The following is a 15,869-nucleotide window of genomic DNA, read 5'->3' on the forward strand; positions in this document are numbered from 1 at the left end:
CCATGCACTCTTTCAGTATGAATAAATTATTATTTTATTTATAGCCATCTTTACAAAAGATACTTCAAAACCTGAGCTGTCAGAAGCTTAGCAGCTCCAAGCCTCATTGCAACCAGTAACACTTGACGCTGTCATTCCTGTCCTCCCTCCCTCCTGCTAACACACAGACCCTCATATGAGCAGACCAGAGGGGCAATAGTGAGGCAAGCTTGTGTCTGAAAAAGCCATCACACCATGTCATGAAGCTTTGCTTTTTCAAACCCATATGAGTAAAGGAGCAGCCCCTCCAGGGTAATCTTGCAATTATCCACAGCTCAGCTATTGCAAAGCAGACTGCAGCCTGAACTCACTTATTGACTTTTCACTTATCTAGGATGAGTATTTTAAATACAGTAAAGACTCTAATAAAAAATAAATAAATAAATAAATAAGCCATTTAGTCCAGCACTGTGATGGAAACAAGCAGGACTTTCTACACAGGCTCTTCTGCTTCAGCCATCAGCAGTCACTGAGCACCTTCCAGCCATGCATGAAGCAATGTGACCAGCATCTGTCACATCTGTCTTCTATTCTCGAACTCGGAGAGGAAGCATCTCTGTGACTTTGTGCCACCAGCACAAAGGTGACCTGAGCCACCTAGCAGTTTCTCAGCCTGATGCCTACTCACGTCTTTTTTTTTTTTTATGATAGATGATTGCTAACTGCCTCAGAGTAGGCTTGACTTTAAAATAGCTACCACACAAAGCTCACATCCAGTATCATTACGATCATCATAGAAGCTTACCTTTCCATGGCACCTGTCAAACCAAAGCAAGCCAGTGAAAGAGTGTTGCCATGCCACCTCCTTGGGTTTGAAGGGTGGCTGAAATTGCAGCTTGTGCTACATGATGGGGGGAGAAACAGCATTTTGGACAAGGACACAGGGACCAGTTCTCCAAGGAAAAACTTCTAGAGCATGTACAAGGAAGGTCTCAAAGCATGAAGAGTTCGCCTAAAGATGCAGTTACAGCATGCAGCAGGAAACTTGCTTGTTTCAGGGGGATGATGTTCTGGGATACAGGGAAACTCCTGTACAGGGGAACTCCTGTTCTCTGGATTTTGACATAAAGGTATAACCATCCCAACAGCTCACTCCATGCCCCCAACAAGCTGCTTGCTTGCCCCTGCTTAAGGTGATGTGAACATTCACGGGACCCCACCACCAACAAGGTGTCCCAGCTTGCCTGTCTACTTCTGTGGTTAGAAAAAGACCTGATGCCACCTTGCATCAGCAGTGAACTCACAGGCTGCAGGGACCCCACAGTAGCTTTTAGCAGACAATCTGTAGACACCATTCAGTATTGGTAGCCCATAAAATCACCTTGCTCTCTCTGTCTTTCTCTGTACTGAACAACTTAGTCTTTCCAGTCTTATAATATTTTCCATGCCATCCAAGTGCATCCTGCAATGAAAGTGCTGATAGTATTTAGCCTGTATGCCCACCCTGCCTTCAGGAGGGTGCTGTGGGGAGGCTATGATTGCCTCTCTGAGGACAAAGATGCAGCCATGGGAGAGCTTGCACCATTGCCTTCAACTCTGAATCATACAAACTTTGCAGCTATTTTTCTCATCTGCATTGTGCAGTGGTGCACCCCTCTTTATGGAGAAAGGACATATAAGAAGGATTCCTGTCTGAGAGAGACTTCAGCGAGGATTCACCCCGTGGTTGGGGTCCTCAGGCTAGGCATAACCTGAGTTTATCCACTTTGTGAGCATAACCTAGGGCTGAAGAGGCTTTGAGGCTCATGGGCCTTTGACAAAATGGCTGCCCACAGCCCAGGCTGTGGTCAAAAAGGATGACACATTCCCTTCTGATTTTTTTTTTTTCCCTCCGGGGAGGGAATGCGGTTATCCAGTGATTGGATTTTCTGCATGGTATGCCACAGGCTTGAAGCATGGTAAGTAACAATTTCCACCATGAGTTATTAAATAATAATTGGTGTAACGGTGCCCCCAGGGGCTCAAGCAGCTGCAGCACACCCAAGGTCTCCTGCCTCCCAACATCTAAAGGGTATCTGCAGCAGAGGGAGCTCTGGCTGGGAAGAACGAGCAGTAAAGAAAGAAAGGTACTTGTCATGTGTGAGCCAAGTCAGTGGTTTTGCTAGTGGAACAGCAGAGAGGGTGCTTGAACTGTTCTGTTTTCAGCCTACAGTGAATGAAAAGGGGGAGGAAATGGCACAACAGGACTGCAGCAAAGAAGGGGAAAATGAGTAAGTGGTACACTTTGGCCGTGCACATGCAAACACTTCAAATGTTCCCTCTTTACCTCTGTCTTCTTCCTCTTCTCCCCTCTCTCCTGGCAGCTGAAGAGCAAAGCTGAGAAACGAAGGACGACAAGCCCTCCTCCTGCCTGCAGTACGCAGTTCACGATGCTCATTATATTTAAAAACTGGAGGAGAATTTTTTGCCAGACACTGTGTTCTGCTGTGTACACACACAGACACATAGTTCAAAATAAGATTAGGTAGTATAGGATATCAGAGTACCAAGGATGGTCACAACCAATAACAACAAACATATTTTAAAGAATGTAAAACCAGGCTTTCCAGGCCCAACTGCTAGATAACCAGATCTCAGACCTCACACAGGGGTGCTGCAGGTATGGGATTTTATTGTATCTTCTGAAAAACCTGGTATGAGCCAGAATCAAAGGTGGACCCTGAGTCTGATTGAACATGGCAGCTCCTCATCCTGCAATGCCATTTCTCCAGGGCCTTTGAAGGCCAAGCAGATGAAATAGAAAAACATAAAATATTAGAGCAGCCTTTAGGCAACAAATGGGAACATTGGTAACTAATGAAAACTCCAGAGTTGCCTTGAGGCAGTGAAGTGGGCATAGACACCAGTAACTAGAAATGGTTGCCAGAAGTGTCCTGCCCTTAGTGAGAATGCATGCAGCCACTGGTGGAGGCGGAAGGTTTAGGGAGTAATCACTCCGACACACTGATGGCCTTCACAGCTGCCATACTACCATCAACTGTGCAAAACCTTGACACATGAGCCATTTTGCTGCAAAGGTGGGCAGCTGTTCAGAGACTTGTATGCCATTTGGCCAGAATGGGAACGGTTCACTTTGCTTCTGTCCTGTGAGATAGTTTGGATGAAGATTTGGAAGGTGGTTTCTGTCACTGCCTGTTGGTCTCTCTCCCCACCCAGTGGGACCTGGGAGTTTCTTTTGTGCAGCACATGCTAATGAATGTGAAGAGATAAAATTCAGTGTGGATCTGCTCCTTCATTCGGGGATCATTTTTTCAGTCCCTTTTTTGGTACCAGACACATGAGGTAATCCAATTACCTGTGAATAGATTTGTGGTACCCAGAGCTATTTCGATACTAATGTGCCTCTGTTCCTTCCTGAAAAACATGTCAAAGCAATTTATCTACACATTTGAATAAGTCATCTATGCAATCACTCTCCTTCGGGGAGAAATTTAATTTCTTCCGCAGAAGGCTTGCTGTTGCTATACAGACACACGTAAGTCACAGTTAATTGCATAGCTATCCCTGAACTTTTCTTTTTAAAGCTAGAGAAGTCATCAGAAAATATCCCTTGATTCCCTAACTGGAACCAAGATTTGGTAAACACAGATATTAAAATTAAACCATTAAAGAAGACTTCTTCAAAGAGTTCATATCTATAAAGAGGGATGCTTCTCCTACAAGTTGTCTATTCCCTGCTCTTGCACAGCTAAAGGGCTCTCATTAGGATTACCTTCATGGAAGCCACATTAGCAGAGCTCCTATCATTCTCCCTTGTCTGCATAAAGCTTTGCTCAGAGGAGCGAGCAGAACAAGCACATTACTCTGCAGGGAATTTATATAAATACGGAGGCCACATCTTTGCAAGAATAGTAGTTAACACAATAGTTTCATATAGCACATACTGCCTGCACTGAAAGGTTCCTGACCTTGCTGGGCAAATTCACATCTATGACCCTGCTGTACATCAGCAGTAGGTGAAACATGATGACAGTGAGTCTTAAAAATAAAAAGAACTAGAGAAGCTTAATGGGACTGTGAAGTAAGTTAATGCACTATGGCAAACAGTTTCCCCCACTGCCCTCTGCAGGATTATGTCCTGCAAAAGCAGTCTGGAAAAAGTTGTGTCTCAAAGTCTGTCTGATGGTTGGACAGCAAGGGTCAAACTGGTGAAGAAACATATCCCCTAAAGCAGAAGGAGTAATTAGTAGTTGTAGCTCCTCTGCAGCTAAATTTGATCATTAACTGTAATAATTAGTGTACTACAGCTGTTTTTTCCAGACTGGTCACTTAGTGGGGGCTGTTCATGCAATCACTGATTATGCTCAGCACTTACTGCCACAGCCCCCCTTTCTTCCTAGCCACTCACTTGTCCTCATGTGCAGTTTCCTGCCAGGCAATGTGTTTGTGGTGCAAGCAGAAGCCCAAGTCAGGCAACATCTCCAATAACTGACGTTAGCATCCATCTAGGGTTGCTGGGGTACCCTCTGGATGTGCCATGATAGACCTGGGCTAGAGTGGGTCAGGGAAACATGGCAGTATTGATTGGTCATAAGCAGAGACGGCAGGACAGACTGTATGCAACATTACACACTCAGACATTTTCCTGACACTCAGATTAGTATGCATGGACAGCCCTTCTGTTTTTACTGCTTTTTCTGGGATCAGTTTAAAAATTTCTTCTTGTTATGTCACTAGGGAGATGGGTGGAGGGACATGGTGCAGGATCTGCACAACATAATCCTCCTGTTGCACTTGAAAGCAGCCTTTGGTTTGAGATTTGCTGGGCTGCCCCATAAAACAGCTGCCTGGTATTCCAGACTCTGGCCATCTGTCATTTCAGCTGATAATGAATGTTCCGCTCTGTTAATTTCACATGGAGAATATTCCAAAGGAAACATCCCTGTGTATCCCTGTGGCTTCCATCCTTTGGGTGCATGGATGATAATCAGTTTTCTGAAGTTGCATTAACTGACTGCTGGACAGACTAAACTTGCTCCATAAAGCAACTGAAAGCATGAGTTTCATACCCAGGTATCTCTTCACTGCCTTTTCTAGTGGCATCCTTTGCTGTATAAAGAGCCTTTCTTAAACCAGCATACCTTGCAGGGCATGGGTGAAGAGCCAACATTCTGTGGAGGACGTCAGAATGAGGTCCAGAGTGGCTTTCTAGACACAGGTACAAGATGGCAGGGACGGTCTCCAGCTCCTGCCCCTTAGCTGTGGCATCACTGGGGCAGGAAATATCAGGGTACCCACTTGTGAGCATTCCTTTCCAAGTACAAGTATTTTCTCATGGCCACATGGGCAGACCTCGTAAAAGCAGGAAGTTCCAAAAGTACTCTGTTGTCCTTGGATAAAAGGCTGGGCGAGCTGCTGCTACAGAAAGAGTTCAGTCTCAATTAAATTCTTAATAAGGGGGTTGGAGTAGAGAGAACTGCAACCAGTCCATAATTTTGTTTCTCTTTACACAGACACCTCATTATTTCAAACAATATTCTCTAATCTTGCAGGAGCAAGTCACCTCTGGCAGGCTCTCCAAAGAGGTATTCCATCAGAGACATGAAAATCATCCCAGCTTTTCTTCAAACTTGTGACAGAATGAGGTTCTCACAAGCCCCCTCCAGCCAGCCATTTGACGGCTTACCCTTACCTCCGTAGCACACAGGCTTGTCCCACCCGCCACAACTGCTGGTTATTACATATGACATCAATCACCGCAGCGCGCTTTCTGTCCATCGGTATCTGCTTGACTCACATGTCATCTGCACGGTATTTCATGTGTAGTGTTCAGAGAAATTAAGCCCATGTTCTGGCAGCTGCCCTTTCCACACCCAGAGGAAAAATGAGGGGAGGAAGGATGGAGAAAAAGAACAAAGCCCACAGCCATTGGCAGCTGCTGGCAGAATTTAACCCTCAGCATTTATCATAGCATGGGGATGTGATCAATATGGCCTTCACATTCTCACTTCATCAATCTGCATCCCCCAAGGGACCAGAATGAGGGACTGACCCCTGCAAACAGCATTCCTCCTCCTGACGTCCTGCCTTTCTCTGCACTAAATTGATGCTACTCCATGTATATCCCTGTGTTCACTTGCAGTTCAGAGACACTCTAATGGTATTGCAGAAGCACTGAAAAGTTACTGACCCAAAACATTCTATTCTGAAAATGCACAGAGCTCCTACTTAAGACCCCACCAATCATCTAGAAATGGAATAAAACTGAATAGCTATCTACTTGAAACAAGAGCCAGTTCTCCACAGTTAAGGAGCCAAAATCAGGAAGTGCAAGACAGATCCTGCCAAATCTAGTGCATACAAAATTAGATCAATTATCTGGTTTTGATTTTGCATAATGCAAACCAACTGAGAAAGCTTCATGTAATCTGATTCTCCCCACTCAAGCGTGAGAAGAAAAGCTGAGAACTTTTGCTCGGTCACCCTAAAACGTTAGCAGTACAGCACCTGGCAAACTCCAGCCTATGTTATTAAGGCAAAATTTAAATGACTGGGATAAAAATTAAAATCTTAGTTACCCTCGCCAATTTGTATGTTGTACATAAAGCTCTTGCAGAATTTCTACTTCAGTGTTTTTTACAACTTCATGTGTACTTCTGTACCTGTTATTTTCTCTCATTAAGTACAGAAGAACATGCTATTCCATGCTGAGTCACGAGATACATTTTCAGTAAACAGTTTCCATGTTATTATAAGCCACAAGAACAGTGTGAGAACTTTATGAATAGCAGAAGCTAACTGAGATTAAACTGCTGGTCTGAGATATTTTTTAAACCTTGTACTGATTTTTGGATGATTGTGCTCAGAAATAACCATTTAGTCATATGGAATACCAGTAAAGCTCTAGAAAATAAATAATTTACAATGAACATTAAGTTAAATTATCTGGACAGTCAACCTAACGAGTTATTTGGACAAAAATAGCTGTTAGCCACCAGAGATCAACAAATGGTGCTACTTAAATGTTGAGGGTTGCTGTAGGTGCAGTTTTAGGTATTTTATTGCTTTTATAAACTGATGAACAGTGCTTACAGGACTGATATTCCCAGACTCCCCACCACTGTTGACTGCTGCTTGGAGTTAGAATAGTTAAAAGAAACAAACCATAAAAACTAGAAACAATTCACATCTAAGCCTCAAAACAATTAAAGTGCTTGTAAATTATGATGCTCCAGGAATTAATCACTCCAACAGATGGCTGGTAGCTTGTTAATAACAGCGAAGCAGACATTTGTCATTTTTTGGAATCCCATACCTTGAAGACTATGTGAGTGCCAAAGGACCACCAAAAATTGAGTTGCTGCAAACAAATGAATCTGCCTATAAATTAATGACTAAAATGATCTGGAACACCAGATACAGACCATGTGGGACAATTCAGTCAGAATCCAGATATTCCCACTTCTTTACTCTCCATCCAACTGAGCAGGCTTAGCCAAAGGATGTGGGCCCCAGCAGCACAGGTTGTCTGTGTTAACAGGCACAGCCACTTTGCATTGAGAGTGGCTCCTCTTGTGCACATCCCGTGACTGTAAAGGCAGCACTTGGGAGACTGGGAAGCAGAGCTGCAGCTTGTTCTCACCAAAACATTTCAATCTCTATTTTTAAATAGCCTTGAATATGACATCTCTTTAAATGCACTTCCAGGGCTAAAAGGATGAGGAGCTGGGGACCTAGAGAAATTTTTGCTTTCCTATGCCCACACACACACACATTATACACAGTGGTTTGGTTACATTTCATTATTGTATATTGAACATTTTTCACTGCCACTCCAGATCATGATGTGCATTATCAAAGGACAGGTGGCCTGTCCTGCTCAGGGAACATATGTGAGGACTTTGAGCCAGTAAAGGCTGAGATACCTCCAGAAGGAACATAAAAGCATCACCACAGCAGGGCAGAGCTGATTAGGATATGAATGCCTGTGTACTGCTTCTATGATCTGATCTGTTACTGTCAGTCTGCCCTCTGTAATTTAGTATGGGATGCCAGTGGTTGCTGTGATTGGAGGTGTACGGCTGCAAATTCCAGCTTGGGCTCCAGTGTGGCATGGTTGCGTATCCCAGCCTTTTGTACTGCATGAGGGCCACAATTGCTAAAATAGTAATTTCCAAATTTTAGAACTTTATGGATGTTGTAAAGTAAGTATATCAAGACTCCATGGCCTAACTGTGAGCAAAGTGGGATAGAGCCTTATTACAATAAATAACATACAAATAACTAAATAATGCACTTCTGCAAATCCCCTTGTGCAAGGTAACACTTCTATCAACTTCAGTGACAGCCAACAGATAAATGTCACTGTGACAGTCTTTCTCACACTGCGATGGGTGTCATTATTAGAGATTCCATTTAGTCAGAAATTCCAAAGGAACCTCTTAGAAAATACAGATTTTGTAGGCATTCAGACACTGTTCAGGAAGACAAAAAAGTGATGTACTGTTTGCAGTCCTCTGCTATGGCCCATGTCCCAAGGCTAGGAAGGAAAGGTACAGACCTGAGAGGACGTGAGGGGTCTTGGCAAATTTCAAACAGTGTTGGGAATATCAGAGGCCCTCTCTACAGACAGTGAAAGATCCAGATGTGCCCACGTGACCCACGGAGTTTAGTTTTGTTTTTGTTGTTGTGTTTGTTTGTTTTGTTTTGTTTGTTAAACTCAACAAAAACAGCATATGAAAACAAAGGTCGTCTGTGTATGCTATGACCTCCAATATCTGACAGGACTGTCTCCTTGGTGGTGTCCTAGTGGTGATGCATGAGGTGGGATGGAGCTGTATTCTGAACACCAGTGGGCTGCAGACTACAAAATCAGGATGTTGTAGGCTGTGCAAAGGCAATAGTGATGTCTCAGGTCTTGCTGCCCTGCCAAATGAGTAGAGATAAGGAGAGGCAACTGTGACCATCTGTGCTGCCAACAGTGATGTTCTGCATGAAGATGCTGATGGGGAGTGCTACTGAGCTGTCCCCTGGGTACCTCGGGGCTTGCCAGTTTGCAGATGTAGAAGAAGGAAGAGAACATGCAGTCACTGTTCTCTAGCAAAAACCTGCACAGCACCTTAGCCACACTTAAAAAAATTAAGATGTAAATGCTTGTGAGTTTCATTTCATTGCCTTCTGTTTGCCAACAGCCTTCTTTGGAGACTTCTTTAACGCATAGGATACTTAAGTCTGCTTTTAGAATTGTAAAGTGAGCTCCTAAAAAAAACACACTTTTGTGGTACAACTGTAAGATAATTAACAGGAATTTTCTGCTGCATCAGAAATACACATATTATTTACTCCTTGCCAGATCCCCTTGCATCTCTTATCTTCAATCCTATACAACCCTTGGCTTAGTGTATAAACTGGCTCTCACCAAAACCTTGCTTTTCACCAAAAATATATTTGGAAGCACAGAAGAAACCATGGTGATTCACAAATAAAAAAAAAAGCCCTATTGCTTGAGCAAATAACAAAGCCTTTGTACTGGACTCTTAGGTGAACTAATAGGAAAACATCACTCAATCTCTTGCACAGCTAAGGAGCTTGTGCAGCTTTATACTGGTATAACACTAGATGTAACTACCTTTTCTTCTGTTACAGTAATTCCTGTAATCTCTTCCTGGAATATAAACATAATAATCATGCTGTAATATAGCAATATGTATTACAAGCCAACATATAGTATTTTGACCATTTAGAACATGTGGCCTATTCCTGCTGTTCACACAAATTCAAGCCCAATGGTCAAATACTACTGTACAGTTAAACTAACCCACTGATTTTATGTTCAAGTTGGCTTTCCTTTGTGTTGAGTGTATTAGTAGCCATGTAAAGTAAAAACCTAAATTCAATCTTGAGAAGCATATCTGAATGAGTTGTTCCTGTGCCTTCTTGAGAATAGATACACACCATACGATCAGAATCTGTCTTGTGATATACAGTCTCTGCCTAGTTCAGAAGACAGCAACTCATTTACAGGTTTTCTTGGTTCATAAAAGGTTCAATATTCTTCCAATCTATAAAATATCTTATGTTTCATGTAAACCAGGAAATGGCATTTCTGACTGCAGGAAAACAGCTGTATCAGACATTGTATCACGTTACCTGCTTGATTGAAGGGCATTTGTGTTAAAGGAAAGCTCAGGGCATTTTGAAAATGTAAACATAGGGATCACTCCATAAAAATTGTATGTGTACTCTAAACTAATACACAGCTCTTGGTTCCATGTTATGCAGTAAGGCATTTAAAGGGGTTGTCATGATAATATATGAATAGCAGTGTGGTCAAGACTAAAGGGCATGATATTCCATTAGTATTGTCTCTCATTGAATAGAAAAAAAAAATACTTCCCACTCAGAAAATGCTTCAAAATCTAATTATTTTGCATAATATGCCTCTTCTCTTTCTTCAGGCTATATCAAATACTAGAAGAGGATTCTTTGCTTACATGGATTTTATCTTAATGAATTGCCTAATATTTTCTAAAAAATATGTTTATATAAATGTAATTTTTGAGCCCAGCCCCTTAATTAACAGCAGGGATGCTTCTGGACTGAAAACAAAGCCAGTTAGTGATTCTTGAAATTACATTCAAAACCAATTGCATAGGCATTAGCATTCCTGAAATGAAGTCAATATCTAGTTCCTGCATTATGTGCTGTGCTCCTTGCTGCAGGAAGTCAAACATGGAATAAAAAGCTCAAGGTACTGTATTATCCGGGAGTGCACTCTGCACTGGAGCAGGATGAGCCTCATCTCTGCGACACCGGTCTTCTCCCTTTCCTTTTCTTCCCACAAGGATAAGGAGAAGCTCAGGGGGAACAGAGAGAAAGTAGCCTAAGAATGAGGATGCACACATTTTCACAGCCTTGTGAATGTCCTTTCAAGGATGAGGGGTGGGTGCAGTAAACTTGAAACCAGCCCTTTAAAAATGTCCATAAGCCTTAAAAAAAAAGGGGGGGGGGGGGAGGGGGAGAGAGAAAGAGAAAGAGAAAGAGAAAGAGAAAGAGAGAAAGAGAAAGAGAAAGAGAAAGAGAAAGAGAAAGAGAAAGAGAAAGAGAAAGAGAAAGAGAAAGAGAAAGAGAAAGAGAAAGAGAAAGAGAAAGAGAAAGAGGAAAAAGAAAAAAAGTAAAAGAAAAAAAGAAAAAGAAAAAGAAAAAGAAAAAGAAAAAGAAAAAGAAAAAGAAAAAGAAAAAGAAAAAGAAAAAGAAAAAGAAAAAGAAAAAGAAAAAGAAAAAGAAAAAGAAAGAAAAAGAAAAAAGAAAGAAGGAAAGGAAAGAAAAAGAAAAAAATATAGAGAAAAAGGAAAAAAGAGAAAAAGAAAAGAAAAAAATGAAAAGGAAAGAAAAAGAACAAGAAAATAGAAAAACAAGAAAAAAATATTTTTCAGTTTCTGCATTTTTAGGATCTCTCACAATCATTATCAAGTGTTGAAGGTTAAGTATTGGATTTCCTTCTTTCTTAAAGATTTTTCTAAGTGAACACTGAGCTTTCCACCTGCTCTTATGAGGCAGGGTTTTAAGAGACATTTCAGACATCCCATGATACATGATAAACTGCAGACAAATTGACATTGCTGCTATCACTTGTGCTGCTTTCAGGACTATCAGTGCCAACCCACTGCTGAGCTAAGAGCTGAGTCAGAAACGAGGAGAAGCCACACAACTGGAGACTGCACACTTTGCTAGGTCTTCCAGAGACTCCCTGATATCTACCCTGAACTTCTGCTAGAGGCCTGGGGGACTTGCTGAAGCTCTCCTGGATGTCCAAGAAAGTCAGAGCTACAACCTTGAGTTAGGTGTGCAGGTTTTTCATTGGGAAAATGTGATCTACACCATCAAATGCATTCGAAGTGATTGAAGTTTCTGTTCAAAGGGCTATCTCTCTTTTCCCCTTCCTTTGGACATAAGGAGAAAACAAGAATGCCAATGGATCCATGTTTCAGAGCTTATGCTCTGAATGAAGATAAGACATTTTAATGAGAGGGCTCAAAGTACCGTGAAGGATATAAAATTTGGTGTAAAAAATCAAGTTCGTTCATGAAGGCCACGCTCCCACAGAGCAAGTACAAGGAAACTTCCCTATGTCAGCAGCTGGGGCATGCAGGTCCATTTTGCAAGAGGTGGTCTGTGGGCACTCCCACCACAGAGGGTGGGAAAGGGCAGGGCACTGTGCTCTCAGGGGCACCTGGCACATCCTGGGATCCAGTGCTTTTACCTAACAAAAGGCAAGTGGCCAGGTGCCTCCTTACTTGTCTTACACCTCCCCACTATCCCTTCCAGCCTTCCAGGACTAATATGCACTTCAAAATGTGAATGCCTTCCCCCTGCTCCAGGTCAACAGTATCTCAGCACTGTTTCTGTTCTCTTTCTAAGGAGGAAGTGTCTTCTACACAAAAGGGCAATGGCTGTTTTTTATCCCAGAAGCAATTATATGTTTGTTTCTTTCAAGTGGTTATTAAAACCTCAGATTATTTTCACACCATTTATTTAGCAAGATTAATCATACAGCCCTACCTGGAAAGGGTAAAGTCAGCTTTGGCTGCTTTTACTGGTTACTTTTTTACGGAAACAGTAGCCAACTCATTTCAGACTCTCGTATCTCCTCTTTCTTTTGTCTTCTATGCTCTACGTCCAGGTTTCAAAGCTCCAACCTTTACATTTTTCCCTTTTCTTCATGAGGGCAAGATACCAAATTCATTGCTGACGTAAGTGGGTGCAGCTCTAATTAAGTCAATGGGGTTACACCTGCCTATGTCAGCAGTGAATTTGGCTTAACATCCCTAGTGAGCAAAATGTCACAGTACCTTTGCTGAGCAGGACATTTCAAATAAAACATTAGCAAAAACAATTAACTTTAAGCCATTAATCCCACTGAAGCTACTTTCAACCTCCTAAGGATTGAAGTCAATTCCCACTAAATGTCTTTGGCTTAATAGATTGTGATGCTTTGGTATGAAATATATTACTGAATGACATTGAATTAAGCAGCATCGTATCGCTTTTCTATAGATGAATTATGTTTTAGCACACATATGACAACTTTTAACTATGATGCTTAAGAAACTAATAGCAATGGAGGAGATCATACAGAACATTTTATTATATAATATCTATGAATTTTGCAAATGTATAATGTATAGTTCTAGTACTGCACTTAGATACAACATACTCCTGTATTTCATTAGCATCAGAATTTACATCATCAGAGGTGGAAGATTTAGACATAACATGGTTCCCTAATTCATTCTGTTTGGCACAAAACAGGTAATAATAAATCTGGATAAATGCAAGGTATGGATGAAATCTTGCTCCCAGCTCTTATTTTACAGCTGCAGAATGAAAGGAGTCAAGATATTATCTAAAGAATTTGAGAGCCAAAGTTCAGCTCCTTGCTAGATTTCCCCATAGACTGCACACCAAATCATAGCGCATGTGGACCAGCAACTCTGCTATCGAACTCTTGTGTGCCCTGTTGCCTTGCAGTGTTCAGAAGACCCAGGTGGGGTGGATGGGTTCCCACTTCAGAAAAAAAAAAAAAAAAGAATTGCTAGATTCTTGTAGGTCAAACCCCACTGTAGGCAGTGAGCAGCGAATGCTGGAGACATAGTGGAGGCTGAGTGTTGAACCCTGTCCCCCTCTTAGGAGTGTCAGTTTCTCTGCCTTGCATGGAGTGATTTCTTTGCATTCAGTATTTTCGGCCTTAAGCCTTCCCTGGCAGTTAAATGCCTTAGCCCTTTCTTCTAAACTCCAAGGAACCAATAATCTTTTCCTCTATCAGAAAGACAGAAGGGCAGGAGGGGAGGCATGAATGCTGTCTACGAGTTCTCTCTCAGGGGAGAGAACTGGAATTGAGTTCCCATATCCATCCAGTGGGACGTTCGCCCTCCCATCCTTCCTACAGGTGCATGTGCCAAGCACAACAATTTAGATTCATCTCTACCTTTCCTTTAAAACACTTACTTAGAACCTGAAAACAGTAACAGTTGCTAGAGGAGATGTAGAGAGAAAACTCCTTTACATCAGTCTGCTTAGTCAGTGGTCTGTTTTAGGACCATGCGGAGGAAAGAATTGAGTAAAGGTCTTACACCATTTAGGTGACTGCTGCAACTAAGAATCTGAGTATTTTAATCACAATATCCTCTCAAAGGTGAGCACAGCTCTGCAACTCCACATGGGTAGCCTCACCAACCAACAAAGCATTTGCATGTTGCCTAATGTGGGTAAAGCTGAATAAAGGGGAATAATGTTCTGTAGGAAAAGAATCTTAACAAAATATTTCTAAAATAATACCCGGTACCAGTTTTATTTGGCCATCAGGTGAAAAAAATATTAACTAAAATGGGGAGCATGTGATGAATGACCTTGAATCTGTGCGTGAAGAAGGATTAATCAGTGTGATTCATCCTTAAGAAAGGATGAATTCTTTCTTAATGATCTTTTATTTTTTTTCCCCCAGGAAAGAAGAACCTAACTGCCTTGAGGTCTTTTCCTATGTGCCCAGAGAGGTCTGGAGAGATAGGACATTTGTATTTACCATGTAGCAGCCCGGGAGAAGATCTGCCTGGCTGACTTCTCTACTCCAGGATACGCTCTTTCATCCCAAAAAGATAACGGAATATGAAAATGCCCAATATTTAATACTGGCCTAAATTTTACCATCCCTTAACCAGGACCTGTGTTCTACTATATATCAAAATCAGCTGAAGCCAATGACTAGGTTATCATCAAACAGTAAATTCTGCAGCTGTCTAGTATAAAACACATTTTACAGCAACTCTTCCCACTTGAGGAGCAACTGTCATCACTGGTTCTTGCCATGAGAGCTCACATACTGAGCAGGACCAAGTGTGAGCGCAAGTGGGAGATTCACCTTAACAGTACACCTTCTAATGAAGCAACACTGTGCAGCGCTCCTGCTAGACAATCAGGACTATCGCAGTTTTCAATATCTGTATGTATACTGCTGGGATGTACCCAAAATATGACACATTGCTTACCATGATGAACCCCTCCAGGACACCCCACAGCAGCATCACTACCAGGCTGGGATGCTGAGAAAGGAAAGGAACGTATGGTCTCAGTGTGACCCCAACACATGGTCTGGACCAGAGGGCATCACTCCAAGATACGGTGGTTTCAGTGCAGCCTGACAGCGCATCTCTGCTTGGTTAAATCAATGAATGTTTTGCGATTGATTTCCGGGGTAGCTGCAATAAGCTGTATGGTTTCATCCATCAATTGCTTTAGTACTCACCTCATTTTAAGCACATTAACAGCTTGATCGAAGTCAATGGCACAGTTCAGATACTTAAAATGAGTTATGTTCTCAAGTATCTTGATGAATTGGGGCTTTAATGAATGTTGTTAATGAAGGTGTGATCCTCTGAGATTTGGAACATCTCCAGACCCCACATTTCATTGCATAGGCACTTGAATTCAGTAGAGGACCTTGTTGCCACCAAAAGGAGAAGTTGCCTTCCCTTTCCCAGAAGTTGGCTTTTGCCAGGTTCCTGGTGCTGGGACCAGCAATCACATTGCTGTGCAGTGTGCCAAGCTCCCCTCATCGAATCCAGGCTTTCCAGTTTGGACCAGTTCACTGCAACAGCACTGGGCTGGCAGCAGAAACAAGCTGCTGGGAGAGGAGACACAGGTGGTATCACCTTGGCTGGCAGCAGCACAGACGTGTCAGATTAAAAGGACCACATAACCGCAGCACAGCCAAATCAAGGAAAAATTTGCCTGTTAAAGTGCTGGTTGATTGTCTGATCACTAATTCTCCAAAGCACGTGAAGGTTCCTTACCGGGAAAAACTTTAACATGCATGTAAACTAAGCTGAATGCAT

The 15,869-nt window shown here is 42.2% G+C and overlaps 1 long non-coding RNA gene across 1 annotated transcript; it reads left to right on the forward strand.

The window, feature by feature from the left end:
- Nucleotides 1-1,797: 1,797 nt before the first annotated feature.
- On the forward strand, nucleotides 1,798-15,264 carry LOC311427691. The gene is made up of 2 exons (XR_014687493.1): nucleotides 1,798-1,937; nucleotides 14,483-15,264. It is a non-coding gene; the product is annotated as an uncharacterized lncRNA (long non-coding RNA).
- The last annotated feature ends 605 nt before the right edge of the window (nucleotides 15,265-15,869 follow it).

This window comes from Aythya ferina (genome assembly GCF_964211825.1).
Source record: "Aythya ferina genome assembly, chromosome: Z".
Taxonomy (NCBI): domain Eukaryota; kingdom Metazoa; phylum Chordata; class Aves; order Anseriformes; family Anatidae; genus Aythya; species Aythya ferina.